The 21,439-nt window shown below is 48.8% G+C and overlaps 1 protein-coding gene across 4 annotated transcripts in view; it reads left to right on the top strand.

The window, feature by feature from the left end:
- Positions 1-21,439, top strand: part of PDCD6 (programmed cell death 6) — an 83,835-nt gene that overhangs the window by 50,755 nt on the left and 11,641 nt on the right. The window contains exon 3 of one of the 4 annotated variants that reach the window (XM_083377181.1): positions 16,952-17,102. The exons of 2 other annotated variants lie outside the window; for them this stretch is intronic. The gene's annotated coding sequence lies outside the window, so the exon portion shown is untranslated. Of the gene's footprint in view, positions 1-16,948; positions 17,103-21,439 lie in introns of all 4 variants that reach the window. One more of the 4 variants, XM_083377180.1, reaches the window with a different exon arrangement.

Below are 21,439 nucleotides of genomic sequence, written 5' to 3'. Positions count from 1 at the left end.
CAAGACAACGCCGCAGCCAAGGGCGGAAACACCAGTTGCTGTTGCACCCGAGCCGTATGACAGTACAGAGGAGCAAGAGGACGATCCTATGGTGAGCGCACCAGTAAGCCCCTTTGCGGTCCCAGTGGTGATTGTAAGCCCCCAGACAGGTCAGAGGAGGAAGTATCACACACTGATTGATTCAGGTAGTACCCACTGCCTTATCAGCCAGGCAGTGGTTTCTGACGTAGGCATCGGGTTGAAGCGGCTGGTAACTCCTCTCCGATTCCAACAAGTGGATGGGTCCCTTCTTGGGGGGGCACCCGTGACCCACGGGACAGACCCCGTACGCCTGGAAATGGGGACCCATTGGGAGGTGTTGCATTTTATTGTAGTCCCCTCCATGACTGAGGTGATCTTGGGGCTCACCTGGTTGGACAAGTGGGGCCCCACGATATGGTGGGAAGGGGGGTGTCGGCATCTTCGCATTAGAATGGGGCCGCAACCTCTGAGCCTCGCTTTTGTGGGACTGGGTGGCCTGCTTGTGGAGGAAAAGGCCCGTGGGGTGGAGGCAGAAGCCCAGGTGCCACGGGCATACTCTGACTTGGCCGAAGTCTTTGACGAACAGGAGTGTGATGTCCTACCACCGCACCAGCCAACAGACTGTGCCATCGAGCTGGAGCCAGGAGTCAAACTGCCAAAACCTTGCATGTACACCCTGACATCACGTAAAATGCATGAACTAAGGCGGTACATTGACAAGAACCTAGCGAGGGGATTCATTCAATCCGCCCGGTCCAGAATAGCGGCACCCATCTTGTTCCGGGAGAAAAAGGATGGTACGCTCCGATTGTGCGTGGACTTCCGTGGTGTCAATGTGGTTTCTGTCGAACATCTCTACCCTCTTCCCCTGATGAAGGACCTACTGGCGCACCTAGCGAAAGGCCAAGTGTTTACACGATTAGACCTACGTGAAGCGTACTACCGGGTGCGTGTCAAGGCTGGGGACGAATGGAAGACAGCATTCAATTGCCCGCTGGGCAGTTACCAGTTTTGGGTGATGCCGTTCGGCCTCCAGGGGGCTCCAGCGGTCTTCATGCAGCTCATTGACCAGGTGCTGCATAAACACCTGTACTGAGGGGTTCTTGTCTATCTTGACGACATATTAATCTACACCGACACTATGGAGGAACATGTTGCCCTGGTTCGGCAGGTCTTGAAGAAATTGTTGGCTGCTTGCCTATATGTGAAGCTCACAAAATGTGAGTTCCATAAATCCCATCTAGACTACCTGGGGTATAGAATATTGGCGGCTGGGTTGGAGATGGATCCCCAGAAAGTAGAGGCTGTGCAGCAGTGACAGGCACCCCGGACTTGTCAACAATTGCAAAGTTTCCTGGGCTTTGCCAATTTCTATCGACAATTTATCCCAGCCTTTGCTGCAATGGCTCTGCCGTTAATGGACCTACTGCGTACATGGCAGTCTGGAGAAAAACCGCGTCGCAGACTAAAGTTGGCATGGACCACAGTGTCAGCAGGCGTTCAAGTCCCTTAAAGCCCTGTTTGCCAGAGAACCTGTGCTGTTGCACCCCAACCCAGACGTACTATTTGTAGTCCAGGTGGATGCCAGCGACTTTGCGGTGGGGACTGTTGTGCTTCAGCAGAATGCTGATGGAGCCCTCCAACCGTGTGCTTACTCCTCCAAGAAACTGATGGCCACTGAGCATGCATGGGCAATATGGGAGAAGGAAGCATTCGCAGTCCGCTCGGCCCTAGAGACATGGCGCCATCTCCTGGATGGGGCGACCCACCCCTTCGAGGTGTGGACAGACCACAAAAACTTGGAGGCCCTACAATCGCCAAGGAGGCTGGTGCCCAAACACGTCCGGTGGGCTCTTCATTTCCGGCGCTTTAATTTTACCTTGAAATACATCCCGGGGGTAAAGAACTTTCTCACTGATGCATTATCGCGCTTGCATCAATACAACAATAGGGAAGAGGTGGTACAGGCACTCATACCTCCCTATGGGTCGCGGGAGGTTAGGGATGTGGCATGCGGAGTGATGGATGATCTGTCCCATGCCCTATGTGAGGCACTCAAAGACGATGCCTGGCTAAAGGAGCATCCACACCTTCTCACTCTATGGGATGGTTTGACCTGGCATGGGGACAGACTGTATGTACCACTGGCGCTCTGTCCTACAGTCTTATAACGGTGCCATGACGCCAAACAGGCCGGGCACTTCGGCTTTCTGAGGACCCTGCACCTAGCGCGCTAGCAGTTCTGGTGGCCGTTCATGAAGGCAGAGGTCAAGCAGTATGTGCGAGACTGCCATGTGTGCGCGACAGCTAAACCCCGTACTGGGAAACTGTTGGGACTTCTGCAGCTGGTGTCTGATCCCGTTCGGCCTTGGCAGGTTATAGCTATGGACTTTGTTGTGCAACCGCCAGAGAGCAGTGGCTACAACGTTATCTGGACCGTTGTAGACCTGTTTTCAAAACAGGCACACTTCATCCCATGCAAAGGACTGCCATCGGCCAGACGGTTGGCCTGGTTGTTCATTTCTCACATCTACCATCTACACGGGGTGCCATGGCATATAATCTCTGACCGCGGGGTGCAGTTCACAGCACGGTTTTGGAGAGAGTTCATCAGATACATTGGTTCAACCCAAGGCCTAAGTTAGGGATACCACCCGTGCACCAATGGGGCGGCAAAGCGAGCTAACATCACAGTGGACCGATTCCTGCGGTGTTACGTGACGTATCAGCAAACGAACTGGGTGGACCTGTTAGCATTTGCGGAGGTGGCGCATAACAAGGCTGTCCACAGTAGCACGGGTTTTACCCCCTTCCAGGTGGTGTCGGGTTATGAACTTGTACCCATCCCCGAATGTGACTCAGGGAACGTCCCCTCCCTGTGGTTCCAGGGACTGGATGGAACAGATAGAGGCGGTTTGGAAGGCAGCCAAGGAGGCACTGGTAAAGGCTGCAGCTAGAACCAAAGAGCAGGCAGACAGAAAGCGGGAGCTGTTTGCGACCCCCAAGCTGGGGGACTGGGTTTATCTGTCTACTAAATATTTACGACTCCAGATACTCAGTAGAAAACTAGGTCCAAAATACATAGGCCTGTTCCAGGTAATTCAGGTGATCAACCCTGTAATAGTGAAACTTCACCTGCCAAAATTCCTGGGGAGGGTCCACCCGGTTTTTCATAGTACCTTGCTAAAGCCGACTCGAGCGCTACCTGGAGTTACTGGCAGAGGGGTACCTGGTCCGGTGCACGGCAACCACTATGAAATACAAGGGATTTTCAAATGGACAGGATTATGGCGAAGCTAAGCTCCACCACGTGTTTATTGGACCCGTGCCCTTCCTGGCTGGTTTATGCAGCTCGGGAAGGGACACGAGGCTGGCTCCAGGCGGTGATATCTGCATCTTTGAGAGGGTAGTTTCCCCGCCGCCTTGAAGGAGGCGGTGGTGAGACCTCTCCTCAAGAAGCCTGCCTTGGACCCAGCTGTATTAAACAACTTTCGTCCGGTCTCCAACCTTCGCTTTCTTACGAAGGTTGTTGAGAGCGTGGTGGCACATCAGCTCCCTTTGGTCCTGGATGAAGCTGATTATCTAGACCCATACCAATCGGGTTTCAGGCCTGGGTACAGCGCGGAGACTGCATTGGTCGCTCTGGTGAATGATCTCTGGAGGGCATGGGACGGGATGTTCCTCTGTCCTAGTCCTATTAGACCTCTCAGCGGCTTTTGATACCATCAACCATGGTATCTTGCTGCGGTGTCTCAGGGGATTGGGAGTGGGAGGCACGGTTCTTCAGTGGTTCTCCTCCTACCTCCTGGGACGTTCGCAGTCGGTGTTGGCAGGGGGACAGAGGTCGACCTCGAAGCCTCTCGTTTGCAGAGTTCCTCAGGGGTTGGTCCTCTCGCCTCTCCTGTTCAACATCTACATGAAGCCTCTGGGTGAGATCATTTGTGGTTTTGGAGTTGGGTATCATCAGTATGCTGATGATACCCAGTTTTTTATTTTGACCCCAAACCACCCCAGTGATGCCCTTGACGTGATGTCCTGTTGCCTGGAGGCAGTTCAGGTCTGGATGGGGAGGAACAGGCTTCGGCTCAACCCTGACAAGACTGAGTGGCTGTACGTGCCGGCATCTTGGGAAATTCAGATTATTCCATCTCTTACTATGGGGGGTGAGTTATTACCCCCCGTAGATAGGGCCCGCAACTTGGGAGTCCTCCTAGACTCACAGCTTTCTTTAGAAGATCATATAGTAACTGTGACTAAGGGGGCCTTTGCCCAGGTTCGTCTGGTACGCCAGTTGCAGCCCTATCTAGACCGGGATGCCTTGCATACAGTCACTCATGCGCTCGTGACCTATCGGTTAGACTACTGCAACGCTCTCTACATGGGGCTGCCCTTGAGGACCACTCGGAGGCTCCAACTGGTGCAGAATGCAGCCGCGAGAGTCGTGTTGGGGGTCTCCCGATACTCCCATGTTACACCTCTACTCCGTGAGCTGCATTGGCTTCCAGTTGTCTTCCGGGTGAGATTCAAGGTGCTGGTAATGACCTTTTTTTTATTAAAGAGTTTTACAAAAACAAGATTTTACAATATATCCCCAAATCCCCCCCACCCCAAACCCGCCCACTCCCCCCCCCACTTCCCAGAGCTAAATACAGGATTATAGTTATAATAATCATATTCTAAATAAAAATTATGCATAATATACAATTAACCAAATTCATAATGTGCTTTAACTCCCCTTTAACATAGATACAAAGTACCAACACTAAGTTCGATAACAATATCCCTCTAAAATCTACTCATAAGCTAAATGGAACTTTTTAGTCCCATATTTATTCTGAATATAATCTATCCATCTCCTCCAAACTGAAATATATCTTTCCTGTGAATGATCTTTCAAGTAAGCAGAAATCTTAGACATTTCTGCAAGATTCGAAACTTTAAACACCCATTCTTCTATAGTAGGCAAACTATCCTTCCAATATTGTCCCACCAGTAACCGTGCTGCTGTTATCATATTCAACATCAGATGGGTTTCTTTAACATCGCAATCTACAACAATACCCAATAAAAACAATTGCGGAGAAAACTTTATCTTTCTCTTAAAAGTCTTTTGAATGTTCCACCAAATTTTAATCCAAAAAGCTTTTATATTTCTACAAGTCCACCACATATGAAAATAGGTGGCTTCTAAACTACCACATCTCCAACATTTAGACTGTAAGTTAGGATACATGTTAGACAACTTCTTGGGATCCAGATGCCATCTATAAAACATTTTATAAAAATTTTCTCTTAAGTTTTGAGCCTGAGTAAATTTAACATTTCTGACCCAAATTATCTCCCAACTGTCCAGCGAAATTGGTTCCTGAATATTTTGTGCCCACTTTATCATATAATCTTTAACTAATTCCGTTTCCGAATCCAATTCAATTAAAGCATTATATATCCTCTTTATATATGCACAATTTAAGTCTCTAATTTGTTTTACTAAATTTGGATCTGTAATTGTGATGCCAACCTTTTGATCTAACTTCCACCTAGCTTTCAATTGGGTATATTGAAACCAAGAGTAACTTATGTTTTCTTGTCTTAACTCCTCTACTGGTTTAAGTTGCCAATCATTCCCTTCCAATCTAAGTAATTCCTTATAAGAAACCATATCCAAACTCACTCCCATAGATACGCCCTCTATCGCGTGTCCAGGAATTCCCCAAATCGGTAATTTATAATTTAACTTATAATAATACTTTTTTCCAGACACGCAATAAAGCACTTCTAAGAATATGGGATTTAAAAGCCCTGTCCACCTTCTTATCATAAAGCAATTATGCATGCCATCCATATACCAAATCCCATCCCTCAACATGAAGTATTCTCTTATTAGTTAAATTAAGCCAATCACTAACCCACGTCAAGGCAACCGCATCATAATACAATTTCAAATTCGGCGCCTTAAGTCCCCCTCTTTCCCTAACATCTTGTAAAATTTTAAATTTAACTCTTGGTTGTTTCCCCACCCAAATAAATTTATTAATACCCTTCTGCCATTGATCAAGGTTGGCATCCTTTTTCAATATAGGTATCATTTGAAACAAAAAGAGAAACTTTGGCAGAACATTCAGTTTAACAACTGCAATTCTTCCCAATAAAGATAATTGTATTTTTTTCCAATTATTTAAATCCCTTTGTACCTTCAACCATAGTGTTTCATAATTATTCTTATACAATTTTACATTTGAAGCTGCAATATATACTCCTAAATATTTAACCTTTTTCACTATTTCAAAACCTGTTAATTTAGATAACATATCCCTTTCACTCATAGATAAATTCTTAGATAATATCTTAGTCTTATTACTATTCACCTTGAACCCAGAAACCTTACCATACTGAGTTATAATTTCCATCAAATCTATAACCGACTGTAACGGTTGAGATACTGCCACAACCAAGTCATCAGCAAAAGCTCTCAATCTATAATCATTCTGTTTTATTTTAATTTCCTTTATCATAGAAGACTCTTGAATTTTAATTAATAAAATCTCTAATGTTAAAACAAACAATAATGGTGATAGGGGGCATCCCTGTCTTGTACCTTTTTCAATTTTAAAGGTCTCTGTTAGCCCCCCATTAACTATAATTTGTGCAGTTTATTGTTGATATATAGCTTTAATAGTATGTAAAAAACCTTCTCCAAAATTCATCTCCTCAACAACTCTCAATAAAAATTGCCAATTCAATTGGTCAAAGGCTTTCTCTGCATCCAAAAATATCAATGCTGCGGAGACTTGGTTGTTCTTATCCAAATATTCAAGCAAGTTTACAATTTGTTTTACATTATATTTCATATACCTCCCAGATATAAATCCCGATTGATCACTATGAATCATTTGTTTCAAAACTTGTATTAATCTATTAGCCAATATTTTAGCAAAAATCTTATAATCTGTATTCAAAAGCGATATAGGTCTATAATTTTTAGGTTGAGTAAGGTCTTGATCCTTCTTTGGAATCAATGATACAAAAGCTGTCCTCCATGATGGAGGAACTGCACCTCCAGTCTGAATTTCATTAAACAAAATCTTTAAGGGTTCAATCATTTCGACCAACAACATTTTATAGTAAATTGCTGTTAATCCATCTGTTCCCGGAGCCTTGCCCAATTTCAACTGTTTAATAGCTAAAGAAATTTCTTCTGATGTAATTGGGCAATTCATCTCAAGTTGTTGTTCTTTTGAGAGTCTCGGAAAATGAGCTCCCTGTAAGTACTTGTCTATATCTAAAGCTTGTATATTTTCTTTAGAATATAATTTCGAGTAAAAATCTAAAAAACTCCTCTTAATCAAATTTTGTTGGTAGACTTCTTTTCCTTTATATTCTATTTTATCTACAGTACGTTATTTCTGTTTCTTCCTTAATTGGTAAGCCAACAATCTACCAGGCTTATTAGCATTACAAAAAGTATTATGTTTAGCATAGGGCAAATTATTTGCTACTTGATCAGCCAGTAGCATGTTAAATTATTCTTTCAATAAGTGTATTGAAATCCTTAAATAATTACCCAATGGATTCAAAATAAGCTTTTTCTCCTTAGATTTAATCTCTTCCTCAAGATCTAAACATTTTTGCGTTTGCTTATGCCTGTAGGCTTTGTTCATGTAAATCAAAACCCCTCTCATATAAGCTTTACTAGCATCCCAAACCATTTCCATAGATGTACCTTTATGCATATTTGTAACAAAAAATTCTTTCATATATTCTCTACATTTCTGCAAGAACAACTCATTTGTAAATAAATTCTCATTCAGCCTCCAGGATCTTCTACTACCATCTTCAGCAAAAAAAACTCCAACCAAACAGGTGTTGTGATTCAGGGTCAGCCTGTGGGTTCGGCAGTTGGGTCGGATGACTCAGATGAGGGGGAGGAGGGGGATGTTGAAGAACTTGCTGATGATGGCTTTGAGGCTCCGCAGAGCCCCCAGCCAGGCCCCTCCTACCTGGTGGAGACCCAGCTGTGTGAGCCTGACAGTGTGGATGAAGATGACCCACAGCTGGCCCTGTTCAAGGACGCCCGACGCAGGAGGCAGTCAAGTAGGAGCAAGCAGAGGAAGGCTGTGGGACTTCTCGGAAGGAGGCAAAGAGAGGCCACGCCCTGAACTCTTTATAAAGGGAATGTTTGGGGGAGGGCTGGTTTGCTGAAAGCAACCGCTCAGATAGTGTTTCAAAGCTCCGGTATCTTGTTTCATGTTTTGTTTGTTTTTGTAATAAATTTGGCAGACGTATTCCAGCCTTTTGCCGTCTATAAAGGGGTTGCCTTTTCTGCAAGGCCGGTAGCAGGCTGGTACAGAACAGTTTGCTTTCAGCCTCCCACCCCTTACTAATAATATGGAGCAGCTACATGCTGAGAAGGCCCAGCTCACCCAGCAACTCACTTTGCTGGCAGCTCAGGTGGCTCAACTGCAAGCTCAGGTTCATGCTGCACCTCCACCATCACCCCCACCCAGGAGAAAATGCCAAGTTGCAATGCCGGATAAATTTACAGGCACTCCAGAACTGTTTCCTGCTTTCCTGGGACAATGCCAGCTCTTTATCAGCGTGAGAGCAGCTGATTTCCCCACTGACCGGGATAAGGTGGGGTTTGTGTTAAGCCTTCTTTCGGGTGATGCAGCTCGTTGGGGCACGCCTCTGCTGGCTCAACCTAGCCCATTGTTGGACAACTTTGTGGGGTTTTGTGATCATATGCGTCTGATATATGAGGACCCTATTAAGACGCAGACTGCTACTCGACGACTGAAAGCTCTGAGGCAGGGTCAACGCCCCCTACAGGGCTATATCAGCGATTTCCGGCTGCTTAGCCAGGATTCCGCCTGGAATGAGGCTGCGCTCGTGGATGCCTTCCAGGATGGATTGTCGGAGGAGATGTTGGATGAGCTAGCCCGTGTGGATATTCCCTCAGACCTGAATGGGCTGATCCATCTCTGCCTGCGGATCGATGCTCGGTTGCAGCAGCGAAGGAGTCGCTGTGCCACCCCACAGACCCCTGCCGCCCCTGTTGTGTGTGAGCCCCCAGTTCAAAGGGAGGAGCCAATGGAGCTGGGTGCCACCAGGTCTCGTCTATCGGTGACTGAAATGAACAGACGATGATCGGGGGGGTTGTGTTTTTACTGTGGGGACCCTGGACATTTGGCTGCTTTTTGCCCAAAGAAGCGACAGCGGGCATCAGTGATCGAGTCTGCCCCGAGAAAGTCCCCTACTTTTCTGTCGGGAAACGCCCCGAGCCCGATCTAGACGGTGTGATAGATCGGGCGTCCCACAACACTGAGCGACGTCTTTCCGATGCTGCCTGTGGACCTCCACGGCATCTAATATTGGAGGCACGTCTGATCCTTCCTGGCAAGCCAGAGGGGATTCCAGTCCATGCCTTAATTGACTTTGGGGCCACCACAAATTTTATTGACTCAGCATTTGTGGCCAAATGGGCTGTTCCCCAGTGCCCGGTGGATCTGCCCATGTTAGTGGAGACTATCGATGGTTGAGTGCTCCTGTCTGGGCCTATTACGGCCGCCACACAACCATTATGTATGGCCATCAGTTCCTATGTGGAGGCCATCCAGTTCTATATCACCTCAGACCTGCACTTCCCCGTGGTTTTGGGACTGGCGTGGCTCCGGGCGCATGACCCACAGATCTATTGGTCACAGAACTTGGTCACCTTCCCAAGCTTGCAATGCGTGGACCACTCCCGCCATATTTGTGCCGGCCAGGTGGAGGGTTTCCCAGGGGTTTCCTTGCCTCCCGAACTGTCCGACTTTGCTGATGTGTTCAGCGAGACAGAGGCGGATCAATTACCCCCGCACAGGCCCTATGACTGCCCCATTGATTTAGTCCCTGATGCGCCTCTCCCAGTGGGGCGTTTGTACTCCATGTCAGACCCCAAGTTGGCTGCATTGCGGGACTTTCTGGAGAAGAATTTGGCTCGCGGTTTCATCCGGCCCTCGTCCTCGCCAGTGTCTGCACCCGTGCTCTTCGTCAAAAAGAAGTCAGGCGAATTACGGCTTTGCTGTGATTACAGAAAACTCAACGCCATGACGGTGCGCAACCGTTACCCGCTGCCCCTCATCCCCGAACTCTTGGACCGACTCCGGGAGGCTAAGATCTTCACGGACCTGCGTGGAGCTTACAACCTCGTCAGGGTTCGGCCAGGTGATGAGTGGAAGACGGCGTTTGGTACTCGCTATGGACATTTTGAGTACACGGTGATGCCATTTGGCCTGACCAACGCCCCCGCTGTGTTTCAGCATTTCATGAATGACATTTTCCGGGATTTGTTGGATCAGTTTGTCGTGATCTACTTGGACGACATCCTGATCTACACCCCGTCGCGTGAGGTGCACCATCAGCATCTCCATCAGGTCCTGCAGCGACTCCGAGAACATCGGCTGTTTGCCAAGTTGGAGAAGTGCCAGTTCTACCGGGTGACCATCGATTTCCTGGGTCACCGCATTTCTCCTGAGGGCATCGCCATGGAGCCGAGTAAGGTTGAGTCTTTGCAGAGTTGGCAACCCCCGCGTCACGTGAAGGATGTTCAGCGACTTCTTGGATTTGCCAACTATTACCGAACTTTCATCCCTGGGTTTGCTGCCTTGACAGCCCCCCTCACCCGGCTCCTGCAGAAGAAGACTCGGTTCCAGTGGAGCGCACCAGAACAACAGGCTTTCCAGACTTTGAAGGAAGCCTTCATGAAGGAGCCCATCTTGAAGCATCCTGACCCGCAACGGCCATTTGTTGTGGAGGCGGATGCCTCCGACATTGCCATTGGGGCAGTGTTACTCCAGGCAACGACGCCCAGCGGTACCCCCTTGCGCGTATCATTCTCGAAAACTGAACCCTTCGGAGCGCAATTATACAATCTGGGAGAAGGAGCTGCTGGACATCAAAGCGGCGTTCGAGACCTGGAAGCATCATCTGGAGGGAGCGCGGCATCAAATTGAGGTCCGGACGGACCATAAGAATCTGGAAAGCCTGCAGACCGCTCGGAATTTGAACCAATGCCAGATCCGGTGGTCTCTTTTCTTTGCGAGGTTTGACTTCCGGGTTCGGTACATACCTAGCGGGCACAATCAAAGAGCGGATGCTCTGTCCAGGAAGCCCGAATATTCCCGAGTGGAAGACAAGCTTCTGCCCAGGACAGTGATCCCCGTCGAGTCATTTGCTGCGGTACGGGAGCCGGTTGATATACAGGCTCGGATCCGGGAGGCACAGCAGCAGGAGGTGTGGGTGGCTCAGCGGAAGGAGGAGGTGGGGCCAGATTCTCCTTGGACGGTCACGGATGGACTCTTGTATTATCGTGACCGGCTCTATGTTCCGGGAGGGCCACTCAGGGGACTCATCCTCAGCCAGTGTCACGATAACCCGGCAGCAGGGCATTTTGGCCTGTTCAAGACCCTGAACCTGGTCTCCCGTACCTTCTGGTGGCTCCGAGTCCAACACGACGTCCAGTCCTATGTCACCTCCTGCATCCCATGCAGGCAGGCCAAGTTAGCGACAGGGGCCCCGCCTGGACTACTGCAGCCCTTGCCAACACCCAAAAGACCCTGGGGTGCTGTGTCCATGGACTTTCTGACGGATTTACCCCCATCCTCTGGTTTTACGACAGTGTATGTGGTGGTGGACATGCTGACCAAGATGGCGCACTTCATCCCCTGTCGCGGCTTACCGTCAGCCCGCGCCACTAGTCGTATGTTCATTCAGCAGGTGTTTTGGCTGCACGGCCTCACTGATAGAGTCGTCTCTGATAGGGGGGCCCAGTTTACAGCCCGCTTCTGGCAGGAGTTGATGCATGTGTTGGATATCAAGATTTGCCTCTCGTCCGCGCATCATCCTCAAACTGACGGGGGAACCGAGAAGGTCATCGGTATCCTGGAACAATATCTGCGCTGCTACGTCAATCTGCAGCAAAACAATTGGGTGGACTATCTGGCCATAGCTGAGTTTGCATTTAATAATTCGCAGCACACCTCCACACAGATGACACCGTTCTTGGCCAATGTGGGTTATCACCCCCGGTTTTTCCCCCTTTCTCCCGTGGACTCACCGGAGCCGGCAGCGAACGACTTCATGCCAGAGTTACAGGCGATCCATCGATTGGTGCGATGTCAGTTAGAGAAGGCCAAGGCCGATTACAAAAGGTTTGCTGATCGGTCAAGACGGGATACGCCTCCACTATCGGTGGGGGATCGGGTCTGGTTGTCCACCAGGAACCTACCGTCAACACGGCCGGTGAGAAAGTTAGATCACCGATATTTAGGACCGTTCCCAGTCGAGGCTGTCATCAATCCGGTCGCCTATAGCTTAACTCTGCCACGTTCCCTGCGCGTGCACCCAGTCTTTCATCGGTCTCTGTTGGTCCCCGAGCAACCGGCTTGTCCACTCCGCCGAGCGGAACCTCCCCCATCAGGACCTCATGATGGAGGCAGCACCCCTGAGTACGAGGTCGCCAGCATCAGGGATTCCCGTTGGCTGAAAGGTCATTTCCAGTACCTGATTGAATGGAAAGGTTACGGACCAGAGGACTTCACCTGGGAAGACGCGACCGCCGTTCATGCCCCTGCGTTGGTGACTGCTTTTCATGAACAATTCCCATCCCGACCGCATCCGGATCGGCAGCCCCAGGGGAAGGGCCCTGCGGTGCGGGATAGTGTTGTGATTCAGGGACAGCCTGTGGGTTCAGCAGTTGGGTCGGATGACTCAGATGAGGGGGAGGAGGGGGGTGTTGAAGAACTTGCTGATGATGGCTTTGAGGCTCCGCAGAGCCCCCAGCCAGGCCCCTCCTACCTGGTGGAGACCCAGCTGTGTGAGCCTGACAGTGTGGATGAAGATGACCCACAGCTGGCCCTGTTCAAGGACGCCCGACACAGGAGGCAGTCAAGTAGGAGCAAGCAGAGGAAGGCTGTGGGACTTCTCGGAAGGAGGCAAAGAGAGGCCACGCCCTGAACTCTTTATAAAGGGAATGTTTGGGGGAGGGCTGGTTTGCTGAAAGCAACCGCTCAGATAGTGTTTCAAAGCTCCGGTATCTTGTTTCATGTTTTGTTTGTTTTTGTAATAAATTTGGCAGACGTATTCCAGCCTTTTGCCATCTGTAAAGGGGTTGCCTTTTCTGCAAGGCCGGTAGCAGGCTGGTACAGAACAACAGGACTATGATCAGACATTGTCCTAGGGAAAATCTTAACATTCTTAACCCAAGAAAAAAGATCAGTAGTAATCAAAATAAAATCAATCCTAGAGAAAGATTTATGTCTATCCGAAAAAAAGGTAAAATCTCTGTCTCTCATATTCCTTTCCTGCCATACATCTCTTAATTCCAGATCCTCCTTCAAATCAAAAAAAGCTTTAGGCAATTTCGAATTAAAAAAGTTTTTGGAGGATCCCTTCTTGTCTTCAGATGGGACAAAAACTCCATTCCAGTCTCCCATCATGATAACAGATTTATAATCCAATTCAATTAGTCTCTGATGTAAAAATTTAAAGAATTTTTGCTGTTGTTGATTTTGGAGCATATAATCCAATAAGAAGAATTTTCTTTCCTTGTAATATTAATTCAATACTAACATATCTCCCTTGTTTATCCGATTCAATCAATCTTGCCGAAAAATCTTTTCTTAAATAAATGACCACTCCAGCCTTCTTGTCCGGAGCAAAAGATGCAAAATGTGTTCCCAATCGGGAGTTAATCAGATACTTTTGGTCTTTTAATGCAATATGTGTCTCTTGTAAGCAAACAATATCATTTTTATGTTGTTTCAGATAAAAAGATACTTTCTTTTCTGTGGTGAATTTAAGCCATTAACATTCCATGTCAGGAACTTCACCATCTCTGGTGACCATGAGCCTTTGGAACATAGCCTGAAGATCAGCTGTTGCTCTCTTCGGACGTGTTCCTCCCACAGGCTCTGAGACAGCCGTGTCTTGCGTAGTTGGACCAGATACAGGCTTCTGTTTTTGCTCTTTTTCCATACGCTTATATGCAGCCCTTGTCATTCTCTGTTCTTTTGGGTCTTCCTTTAATGCCAAACTCTGCTCCATAACCTCCACCTGCCGTATCTCCTCAAGAGGCAATGACATTGCCCCTTCACTCAATTGTTTATCTTCTTGTCTTGCTTCTGTTCTTTTGATTCGAGGAGACAGTGGTGAGCCTGCTTTCAGGACCTTAGTGTAGAAATCTTTTGCTTTTAAAATTGTATCCAATCTGTATCTGGTCCCTGCGTAATTTACCACAATTCCATTAGGTATTTCCCATCTGAACTGGATTTGTCGCTTCTTAAGCTCATCGGACAGAAAGGCAAAATCTTTCCTTTTTCTAAGAATTTTTGGAGGTATCTCCTTTAAAATTATAATGTCTTGGCCTTCAATTTGAAATCTTTCCCGAAAAAAGGCCTGGATAATAAAATTTCTGGTTGACCACCTGGAAAAATAAATCACTACATCTCTAGGTAAATTTTTTTGCCTAGCAATCCAGGAGTTAACCCTAAATGTCTTATCCATTTCTTTAAGTAGTTCTTCACGTTCACATTTCAAAACAGGAGCCACTGCTTGTGCTACTTCCCATTCCAAATCTTCTTTAGGATTCTCTTTAAGGCCTCTGATATGCAATGCAAACTCCATGTTCTTATATTGTGATATAATAACTTCGTCCTCTGTTCTGTCAATCTTAGCCTCTGCTCTATCAATCTTCTGTTCAGCATCAATGATTTTATTTTCCAAATTCTCCACATACTCCATAACTGAGTCCACACGAACATCCAGGCGTTCTATATATGCAGCCAAACCCTGGAGTGCAAGCACTATATCTTCCCTCATCTGGTTGTTTTGGTTAACAAATTCTTCCCTTGTTTCCTTTATTTCCTGCTGCAAAACTTGTGTTGACTGCATCACAACTTGCTGAATGTCTGTCAGTGTAAATGCAGGAGGTGGGGGGGAGGGTGGTTGTACTGTAGGTTTAATCGAAGTCTGCACTACAGCTTGTGGTAAAGGTGAAGAAATAACATTCTTAGAAATTGGAGGCCCTCCCCCATGTCTCGCAGCCATCTCTTAGGTTTCAATTTCCTCTTTCACCCAGCAGAATCAGAGTTCAGAAAAAAAGGGGGGGGGAAGAAGGGAAAGGAAAGAAAAAATAAAAGTTCTCCCAAAGTTCCTTAAACTTCAATAAGAAAAAAGGGAACAAGCTTTCAAATAAACAAAATCCAGTACTGGGTAAAGTCAGTTGCAAATTGTATCTCTTGCTATGTAGCAAAATATAACAGTTTTCCAATGCAGTCACTTCACACAGGAAAGAAACATTCCAGCGCCATATTTACTCCATTTCATACTTAAAACTTGAAGAAGATAATGAATCTGAGTTAAAGTTAAAATCCAACTTGAAAATTCAGATCTTCCTGCTTTGCTCTACCTGCTTCTCAAAGAAACAAAATACTCACAGTGCCATCTAAGCAGCAGGTGCAGTTGTCGCGTCTGGTTCCACTCCTTTTGGAGCGAAAATGTCCTGAGAGCGGAGAGAGCCTGGGCTCCGAGGGGGCTCACCCTGTTATCCCCCAAACTATTTGAGACAATCGTAGGGGAGCTCTACCTCTACCCAGGCAAGCTCGCCTCTCCTCCCAAGGGAGAGGCTCCAGCACCGCGGGATAGCTGATTTTCGCTGCCTCCGAGCACTTTGACACTTCCCAGGATTGGGGGGCTTCAAAACGCCACCATTCGGTGCGGCAGCGCTACCGGAAGTCCCTGGTAATGACCTTTAAAGCCCTACATGGCATGGGTCCGGAGTACCTTAGGGAGCACCTGCTGCCGGCATCAACTTCCCTCCGCCCAGTGCGCTCCCACAGAGAGGGCCTCCTCAGGGTGCCACCGGTCAGAGAGTGCCGACTGATGGCCCCCAGGGGGAGGGTGTTCTCTGTGGGTGCGCTGTATCTGTGGAACCGTTTACTGGTTGAGCTCCGGATGGCCCCCGACCTTCGCTCCTTCCAACGTGATCTAAAGACCTATTTTTTTGAACAAGCCAGCCTGGTCTGATGGGCTTTGGGATTTTATCATGTTTTTATGTAATTTATCTGTTTTATTGGGCATTATAGTTTAATCTCTTTTTAATTTTTGTATTTTAGTATTTATTGCCCTGTTCACCGCCCTGAGTCCTTTGGGAGAAGGGCGGTATAGAAATTAAATAAAATAAATAAAATAAATAAATAAATAAATCAAGGGTACAGAGGGGAAGGGTGCAGTACCTAGTGATGTGGAAGGGGTACCCAGTGGCAGACGCTTCGTGGGTTACGCATCAGAATCAAAGAAGATGAATGGAAAATAGCTTTCAATTACCCATTAGGCTGTTTTCAATTCAAAGTACTTCCTTTGGCCTGCAAGGAGCACCCGATGTGTTTATGCTGCTGATAAACAAGGTGCTCTGTGAACACTTATACAAAAGGGTCCTAGTGTATCTTGATGATATCCTTATCTACACCAAAACAAAAGTGGAACATGTAAAATTGTTAAGGGAGGTGCTTAAAAAATGCACAGCCAAGCTATCCAAATGTGAGTTTCACAAAGAAAAAAAATGACTACCTGGGATATCAAATCTCTTACGAAGGGGCTGAAATGGACCTGGAGAAGGTGACCTGGTTTGGGAACCTCCCCAAACCAGGAAACAGCTTTAAAGCTTCCTGGGATTTGCCAACTTTTACCAGCAGTTCATCTCTTTGTTTGTTCAAATAGCTCTCCCCATTACCAACTTGCTAAAAATGAAAGGGGGGGGGACAAACCAAAACCCAGCCAATCTTTGAAATGGACTATGGAATGCCAGGCAGCATTCAAAATACTTAAAAGACTGCTTTCTGTTGAGCCGCTGCTAAACACACTGACCCAGGAAAACCTTTTGTCACCCAAGCAGGTGCTGTTACAAGAGAATGAGGAGGGAAACCTGCAACCATGTGTGATTACATCACAGAAGCTAACCAAAACAGAGCAAAAGTGGGCAGTGTGGGGAAAGGAGGCTTTTGCAGTTAGATGGGCTCTCCTCACATGGAGGCACTTCTTAGAAGGTAACAAAATTCCATTCAAGGTCTGGACTAATCACAAAAACCTGGAAGCTCTGAAACCCACCCATCCCCCCCCAAAAAAATCTCCAAAGCAAGCACAGTGGGCTCAATATTTCCACCGCTTCAATTTCACCCTGTGCTATCTGTCGGGGGAAAAACCTCTTGGCCGACACTCTGTCAAGGATGCCGCAATACAACAGCTCCAAGGCGGAAATAGTAAAACTCCTTCTTCATGTAAATCAGCTAGCGACCCAGGTTCAGACTCTCGACCGGTCGTGGGAGGACGGGTTGGGGTCTGCCCCCGGGAGCATCCAACCGGGTGGCAGTAGGTTGGTTGATGGCCTGAATGTTTCACTTCCTTCCTTTAGAACCTCCTACTGGACTTTTCCATTATGGGACTGCCTTATCTGGACTTGTTGGACTTATGTATAGATACTCCAGCACGGACTTGCTCGCCCTCAGGGGTGCCCCCCTCTCCTGGGTGCGTCCCGCCTTTTTCGCCATTCCCAGTCTCGATGAGGGGCCCAATTATTGGGACCCTGAGAGATGGCCGGGTAAGGTCAGGGGCTCTCGATCCAAATTTAATAGGAGGCCCCTGGTTACTTTTTTAGTTAAATTTTTTAGGGGGTTAGGGAGGGGGGCGGGGGGTAATGGTTGTTTGACTATGGGGGGTGGCCATACAACCACGGTGCAGGCCAGGCCTGGGTCTGACTGCGTTCGGGGGGAGCGGGGTGTGGTTACATCTGGGGCTCAGGAGCGGGTCGTGGGATTGCCGATTCCCACGACACTGGGGTATGGCAGCAGGCGTATGGACAGAGGGCCGTATCGTTACCGGGAGGGCCGTCCCCGCTGTTTACAAGCGGTGAGGCGCTCCGACCATCTGTTTCTTCCCCGAGGTGCCGGGAGCGAGGATGCGCAGCCTCCTGAGCTCCGGCTGGTGTACCTGAATGCCAGGTCCGTGATTAATAAGGCTCCCCTTGTGCGGGATTTGGTGGAGGGTGAGCATGCGGACCTGGCTTGTATTACCGAAACCTGGTTGGGCCCAGAGGGTGGGGTCCCTTTGGTTGATCTTTGCCCACCAGGTTTCCGAGCGTTACACCGGCCCCGGGCTCATGGTAGGGGCGGGGGAGTGGCGGTAGTTATCAGGGAGACCTTATGTCCGCGGGAGACCACCGTCCCTCAGATAGTCGGGTGTGAGTCTCTCTTTTTGAGGTTTGGTTCGGGGGCGCAGTTGGGCTTGCTGCTGGTGTACGTTTCGCCTAGTCACACAGCGGCAGCCCTGCCTGAGCTACTCGATGTCCTCTCCAGTTTGGTGATTGAGTTCCCCAAACTTTTAGTTTTGGGTGACTTCAATCTACCATCCCTGGGAGGGTCATCTGAGTTGGCTCGGGAGTTCATGGCTTCCATGACGGCCATGGACCTGACGCAGGTAATTTCTGAACCAACTCATGAGGGAGGCCGCACCCTGGACCTAGTTTTTTTATCTGGACGATGGCTGGATGATCTTGGTGGGGGCTCTCCATTTATTATGCCCCTGTCATGGACGGATCATCACCTCCTGCGGCTGGTCTTCCGTTTTACCACCCCCCGCCGTGGGGATACGGAACCAATTAGATGGTACCGCCCCAGGCGCTTAATGGACCCTGATGGGTTCCAGGCAGTGCTGGGATCCCCACCTGCTTCCGTCGCTCACAACTCGGCGGATGCCTTAGTGGAAGCCTGGGAAAGGGCAGCCACTGAGGCACTGGACCGAGTTGTACCCTTGCGGCCCCTGACCCGGCGCAGATCCCAACGAGCTCCATGGTTCTCCGTGGAGCTCCGGGAGATGAAGCATCGGAAACGGGGCCTAGAGAGCTGCTGGAGGTCCAGCCGATCCGAATCCGACCGATTGCGGTTAAGAACCTATATTAGGTCTTATCTCGCTGCGATGAGGGTGGCGAGGTGTAATTACTTCTCCACCCTCATCGCGTCCGCAGATAATCGCCCGGCCGCCCTGTTTAGGGTGACTCGCTCACTTCTTAATCAGGAGGTGAGGGGGGATCCCTTACAGGGTCGTGCCGAGGAGTTTGGTCAGCATCTGTCGGACAAAATCGCTCGGATTCGGACCGGTTTGGACTCCAGCTGGGCAGAGTCTGACGATCAGGACACGGGCGGTCTTGTCAATGTTATCTGGGAGGAGTTTGATTCTGTGACCCCTGATGAAGTGGACAGGATTATGGGGAGGCTGAGCTCCACCACATGTTTATTGGACCCGTGCCCTTCCTGGCTGGTTTATGCAGCTAGGGAGAGGACACGAGGCTGGTTCCAGGCGGTGATATCTGCTTCTTTGAGTGAGGGTAACTTCCCCACCGTCTTGAAGGAGGCGGTGGTGAGACCCCTCCTCAAGAAGCCTGCCTTGGACCCAGCTGTGTTGAACAACTTTCGTCCAGTCTCCAACCTTCGCTTTCTTGCGAAGGTTGTTGAGAGTGTGGTGGCGCATCAGCTCCCTCTGGTCCTGGATGAAGCGGATTATCTGGACCCGTACCAATCGGGTTTCAGGCCCGGGTACAGCACGGAGACGGCATTGGTCGCTCTGGTGAATGATCTCTGGAGGGCTCGGGATAGGGGATGTTCCTCTGTCCTAGTCCTATTAGACCTCTCAGCGGCTTTCGATACCATCGACCATGGTATCCTGCTGCGGCGTCTCAGGGGATTGGGAGTGGGAGGCACAGTTCTTCGGTGGTTCTCCTCCTATCTCCTGGGACGTTCGCAGTCGGTGTTGGCAGGGGGGCAGAGATCGGCCCCTAGGTCTCTCGTTTGTGGAGTTCCTCAGGGGTCGGTTCTCTCACCTCTCCTGTTCAACATCTACATGAAACCGCTGGGTGAGATCATTCGTGGTTTTGGAGTTGGGTATCATCAATATGCTGATGATACCCAACTTTTTATTTCTACCCCAAACCACCCCAGTGATGCCCTCGCTGTGATGTCCCGTTGCCTGGAGGCGGTTCGGGTCTGGATGGGGAGGAACAGACTTCAACTCAACCCGGACAAGACTGAGTGGCTGTACATTCCGGCATCCCGGGACATTCAAATTGTTCCATCCCTTTCTATGGGGGGTGAGCTGTTACCCCCCGTGGATAGGGCTCGCAACTTGGGAGTCCTCCTAGATTCACGACTTACCTTGGAAGATCATGTAGCAGCTGTGACTAGGGGGGCTTTCGCCCAGGTTCGCCTGGTGCGCCAGTTGCGGCCCTATCTGGACCGGGATGCCCTGTGTACGGTCACTCATGCGCTCGTGACCTCTCGCCTTGACTACTGTAATGCTCTCTACATGGGGCTTCCCTTGAAGACCACTCGGAAGCTCCAACTGGTACAGAATGCGGCCGCGAGAGTTGTCTTGGGAGTTTCCCGGTACTCCCATGTTACACCTTTGCTCCGCGAGCTACATTGGTTACCAGTTGTCTTCCGGGTGAGGTTCAAGGTCTTAGTGATGGTTTTTAAGTCCCTACATGGCATGGGTCCGGAATACCTCGGGGACCACCTGCTGCCGGCGTCAACCCCCCTCCGCCCTGTGCGTTCCCACAGAGAGGGCCTCCTCAGGGTGCCTCCAGTCAGAGAATGCCGGCTGGTGGCCCCCAGGGGGAGGGCCTTCTCTGTGGGCGCCCCGGCCTTATGGAATGAACTGCCGGTGGAGCTCCGGATGGCACCAGATCTCCGCTCCTTCCGGCGCGGGTTAAAGACCCACCTGTTTGAACAAGCTGGCCTGGCCTGATGGGGAGTTAATTTGGGTTTTTAAATATTTGTATATTTTACTGTTTTATCTTGGGCATTAATTTAATTCTATTTTAACTTTTGTAGTTTTGTACTTTTATTATCTGCCCTGTTCACCGCCCTGAGTCCCTAGGGAGAAGGGCGGTATAAAAATTTAATAAAACTAAAAAAAAACTAAAACTAAACTACCAGAGTGCAGGAGAAAGGGAGAAAACCCATGGATAATGCTATCGCAGCTGAATTTTAAAAAGCTTTGGAAACAGATGAATGGTTCTACAGCCACAAAAATCTGCTCAATGCAGCATGGCCTGGTGTGAGTAGGCGGAAAGCTGTATATGCCAGCTAAGCAAAAACTAAGGACTATACAAATGTGCCACGACTTAAAAGTAGCAGGACATTTTGTGTTTGTGAAAACCCTACACCTTCTCAAAAGACAATTCTGGTGGCCCTCACTCAAGAAAGACATTGAAAGTTATGTTTTCAGCAGCCCCATCTGTGCTTCAGCCAAATGGAGGCAGGGAAAAATGCCTGGGCTACTCCAAACAATAGCTTAACCTTCAGCACCCTGGAGAGAGATTTCCATGGATTTT

This window comes from Vipera ursinii (genome assembly GCF_947247035.1).
Source record: "Vipera ursinii genome assembly, chromosome: Z".
Taxonomy (NCBI): Eukaryota; Metazoa; Chordata; class Lepidosauria; order Squamata; family Viperidae; genus Vipera; species Vipera ursinii.
The sequence above is the reverse complement of the archived record's forward strand: the minus strand, read 5'-3'. Positions and strand labels throughout refer to the sequence as shown.